Below are 5,079 nucleotides of genomic sequence, written 5' to 3'. Positions count from 1 at the left end.
TATTATCATTTATTATTACTAAAATAAGTACACATCTCAGAATATTCCCCAATAGATTATAAATTCTGAGAACACATTGGCTGGCACAGAGTAGTTCCATAATAAATAATATTTAGTAATAATTAAAATAATAATAACTCTTCTAAAAAATAGTAACATTGTGCAGTGGATAATATCCAAGATCATAAATTAATCTTCAAAAACACTGCTAGCAATTCAGAAATGACACAAAAAGTCAGTATAACTTAAGGTAATTATAAATTTTAGAATAATTCATGTGATTATGTTTTGGGGATGCAACATTTTTGCTTCTAGAATTCCTCGGTGACTACTCCAGCTCTTTAGCTTCTATTAGAAATTGACAGCTCATTAACAGCTCGTTAGGAATGCTGTTAACTGTGCAAAAGAAAGATATTCTGCACCATAGATTCTTACTTGTGAAATGTGTTGAAGTTTGGGTCAGATTCAGCATTTCAGGAAGAATAAACATCTCTGCCTAGCAATTATGAAAAAGCACACACATGCAGGGTTAAAATGAGGGAAAAAATGCCACAAGTTTCAATATATTTTAAAAAAATATCCCAATGTGACATACTTTCTTTCTGCTACTTTTTCTCCAACTGCCAGTTTTAGAAGTTGCCTGTCAATCTCCATTTCCCTTCAGAACACATTCCGTTATCCTTCATTCCAATGTTCTAATTATAAAATCATTTGAAGATTTGGAATAGTCAATGGATGAAACCAAGTCACATTTTATGAATAAACACAGAAAAGAAGATTATTAAAATACTTTTTAAAAATTAAAAAAATGATCTCAAAGTTGTTTTGTTTTCGAAAAATAAGAACTTACGTATAAGAAAACAAAATCTAGGAGAAGAAATCACTAAAGACAGAAACAAAAACAAAGAAAGAAAAAATGAATAAAACTACTTCCACTGTGGCTTATACTTGTATACTTATACTTGAGAAGATATCACTAAAGACAGAAACAAAAGCAAAGAAAGAAAAAATGAGCAAAACCACTTCCACTGTTGGCTTATACTTAACTTATACTTATACTTGTAGTGTGCAAGACCATAGGGCATGTATAAAGATATATTCCACACACTTTTGCATTGCCCTCTGGATGGTCTTTTGCTATCTCTAGTTGCACCTGAATAGGGAAGGCACACAACAGGTGGTCCAAGGACGACCAGGTAGGTGGTCCAAGGACGACCAGGTGGAGACTCAAGAATCACCATATTGGGTCAACACAACCAGAGCTGCCTGACTATTCCTCCAAGAAGGTGCTCCATTCCTGGTACTGTAATACTATGCATGGAATGGACAGACCAAGCTCCTATTCCATCTCCTTGCTCCAAAAATCCATTTGATGTATTGTCCTCAGATAGAGGACGTATCAGATATGAAACTGATAAGAACAGATACTATATTTGATATTAGCCAAAAGGCTGAGAAGTGATGATCCTAAAGTTGTTTAAAAATACCCACATCTATGCATTGAAACTGACTGGGGATAGGGAAACTAGTCCAGGAGCCAAATCCCGCCCATTACCTATTTCTGTAAAATTTTACTGGAATCACAGCCACACTCATTTATTTTGGAATTATCTATGGCTGTTTTCATACTCTAATAGTAGGATGGAGTAATTGTAAAATATGCCATATGGCCCATAACACCTAAAATATTTACTATTTGGTTTATACTATTTCATTGATCAATGATTAGACTGAGATAATTTTTTAATTTGTCTTGAGATAAAAGTTATTTGAGTTATAAAATGGTATGTAGATAGAGGGAATATTTCTTTGGCTGAAAAGCCCACAAAACTGGCATCTTTAACTTTGGTTTCTGATCACTTTTACATCTTCAGTTATGAGTAAATCACGAAGTGACTTATAAGCTTAGATTATAATTCTTGTTTTCACCTTCTCTCCTTGTTATTACAATAGGAATGGGATGTCAGCTCACAAATGTACTGTACAATAAGTGTATTTTAAAATTAATTTTTTTAGTATAATTTCAATTTTGAACTCTAAGTCCTCTGGGGTAATAAAAATTTAAACTCAGTGTTTCAATTTGTAGATTTTTCCTTATTTAACAATTTCCATGTCTGCCTGAGCTACAGAAATATTGGGAGGACTGTTCATGGATGTTGACAAGAACAACACTGTTCTTGCCTGGTTTTAGTCATTAATCCACACATGTGATTCCAGAGCTATCCAATATTCTCTATGACATTTGCTCATGGCAATCTAGACAGTTCGTCATGAGACATTATTCTACCTCTGCGCCTTTTCATGTCTTTTGGATCTACTTCTATTTCAAAGCCATTTTATGGAGACTTGTGATTCACCTTGTTCTTCCTATAATCCTCTGTGGAGAGAAATACCCATAGGCTCTACTAATCTATTCTTACTCTATATCTTTTTCATTTGGGTATTTTGGTGCTCTGCCTGAGCACAAGGAACAGAGGCCCTTTTCCAGAATACACCAATGCTTTATCATTTCCACTCTGTCTACCTCCATTCTGTGGAAGCCCAGCATTTCTAAAATTCCATTTTTCCAATACATTTGTTTATACTCAGTGGTCTCCTGTGAGAAAAGTCTATGATCTCTACAAAAGAAGCTCAAAAGATGAGCACATATCCATATATCTTGCCAAATCTCTGCAAAAGCAAGGAGCCCAAATATCAAGTCAGTTTAAATAAAGGTGAGAGGAAAAAAGGAAGAGAAAACTGGGAAACAAAAATAAAAGTCTGCTAAGATTTCTAAAATAGTATTTCACACTCAAAAAAATAATAAAATACAATACTATTTCACTATACCAATTGCTTGTTACTGCCATCTCAAATTTTAATTAAATAAATTTTGTATTATCAATATCTCTTAGTACAGGTATTTTATTGGTACAGATAGGTGAGTTTAGGGTAAAGCAACAATTAACCCCCAGATGCTTGTAGTGAAATGTGCTACATGTTAATACCTTTTCAACTGGTGTAGATGTCTGTGTCATAGACCCTCTAAGAGCTTCAGAATAATGGGGGCTTTACCATTTTGAGATCTACCCTTTGAGATATGAATTCCTCCTCTTCATCAAGAAGAGGTAAAAGGAGGGACACCTGGGTACCTCAGTGGGTTAAGCCTCTGCCTTCAGCTCTGGTCATGATCTCAGGGTCCTGGATCAAGTCCCTCATCAGGCTCTCTGCTCAGGAGAGAGCCTGCTTCCTCCTCTCTCTCTCTCTGCCTGCCTCTCTGCCTACTTGTGATCTCTTTGTGTCAAAAAAATAAATAAAATCTTTAAAAAAGAAAAAAAAAAAAAAAAAGAGGTGAAAGGAGACTAGAAAACAATGCAGAGACTTTTCTCTGGCACAGCCAAGATGTGAAATAGATCACTTTAGCCCATTTATTATTGAGTAAAGTTAGTATACATTTACATACAAAAATAAATAGGCTGAAAGTGAGTCTTCTATATGTCCATGGAAGATAAATTTGAAATGAAATACAGTAATATTTCCAACACAGGAAATATTATGTGATGATAAATTTCCAATTCTTGTAAACTTTTGTGTAGGGAATCTCAGCGATCATATTTTCAAACCACCTGCTAAAACATACAACAATGCAAGAGAACAATTCTATCTTGGGAAAAAAAAAAGAATAAGCTCCAAAAACAAACAAACAAACAAACAAAAAAATAGCAACACTTTGTCTAGTCAGAAACAAGTGAAGATAATTCCTCACTCTAAAAGATACAATTACAGGAGCATCCAAGATTTCTCCTCTGATATGTTCCATATATCAGAACATACAGAGACATGCACAATTTAATTTCATTCCTTTACTTGGATGAATGAAAAGATAATGAAAGACAATGAAAAGGTAAATGAAAATGATAATATATAATGAAAATATAAAAATCCATAGCAAAAAAATGAATGTTTCCAAATTTTGCTTTTGTTATGTTAGGGAAATACACTCTGTAAAGAAAAAATAGTCATATATTTAGAAATGTATGACTATTTAATTAACAATATATATAATATTGATGCACTTATGACATCTTTTTAAAAATTTTAATTAAATGGAAGTTCATGAAAAATGAAAAAGCCAATTCTAGGGTCAAAGGACATATTGGCATTGTGTCTTCTCAATTAAAACATTTTCTTGGGGGCACCTGGGTGGTTCAGTGGGTTAAGCCTCTGCCTTTGGCTCAGGTCATGGTCTCAAGGTCCTGCGATCGAGCCCCACATCAGGCACTCTGCTCAGTGGGGAGTCTGCTTCCCTGTCTCTCTCTCTGCCTGTCTCTCTGCCTACTTGTGGTCTCTCACTGTCAAATAAATAAATAAAATCTTAAAAAAAAAATCATTTTCTTAAATGAGCAGAAGGGATGTGTTATTATAGGTGCAGAACATGAACTTTTCTTTGAGAAATTTTAAAAATTGTGATATGTATATATAACAAAAATACAGCATATATAATATATACAATGCATGTGTGTGCTAAATTTAATTTAGGACAGTGTGATTTGAGAAATAAGGCAAACAAAATTAAAAGATTAAAGAGAAAGGATAAAATTAAATTTTATTTCACACAATGTAATAATTTTCTAATATGTGTATTTAAGAATATCAGAAATGCACATTATTTTCTTATTTATTGCTTTGAACCAAAGGATATGATAATGATTATTGCAGAACAATGTATTTGAAGTTGCTAAGAAAATAAAAACGATTGTTGTGAGAATGTATCTATAGTTATGTATTATAGCTCTTTCAATCACAAGTCTATCACACTGTGGGGGAGGAAAAAAAAAACAACATCTATTTAGTTGGAAACAGCATGTAGAGCAAATGGACTTGAGTCAGCAAACAGGCCACATGGCTGTGGAGTCCTGATTCACATCCTTTCATTAGTTCCCCCTATCAAATAAACTGAAGTTTAAATTACCATCTTCAAAGTTTAATTTATTTTCTTAGTCAAGCAGTTAACCATATTTATAGAGGCCTGACAATTCTAGTAAAGAAAAGTGCTGATAGTAGCACCAATATGAGGAGAAAGAGATTTAAAAAATGTAA

General features: G+C 33.4%; 1 non-coding gene across 1 annotated transcript; it reads right to left on the bottom strand.

The window, feature by feature from the left end:
• Positions 1–1,281: 1,281 nt before the first annotated feature.
• Positions 1,282–1,463, bottom strand: LOC131835014 (U2 spliceosomal RNA). Its single transcript, XR_009355091.1, has one exon. It is a non-coding gene; the product is annotated as a U2 spliceosomal RNA (small nuclear RNA).
• Positions 1,464–5,079: the final 3,616 nt, after the last annotated feature.

The sequence above is a fragment of the Mustela lutreola genome, chromosome 6 (genome assembly GCF_030435805.1).
Source record: "Mustela lutreola isolate mMusLut2 chromosome 6, mMusLut2.pri, whole genome shotgun sequence".
Taxonomy (NCBI): domain Eukaryota; kingdom Metazoa; phylum Chordata; class Mammalia; order Carnivora; family Mustelidae; genus Mustela; species Mustela lutreola.
This window is presented reverse-complemented; position numbering and strand designations above follow the sequence as displayed.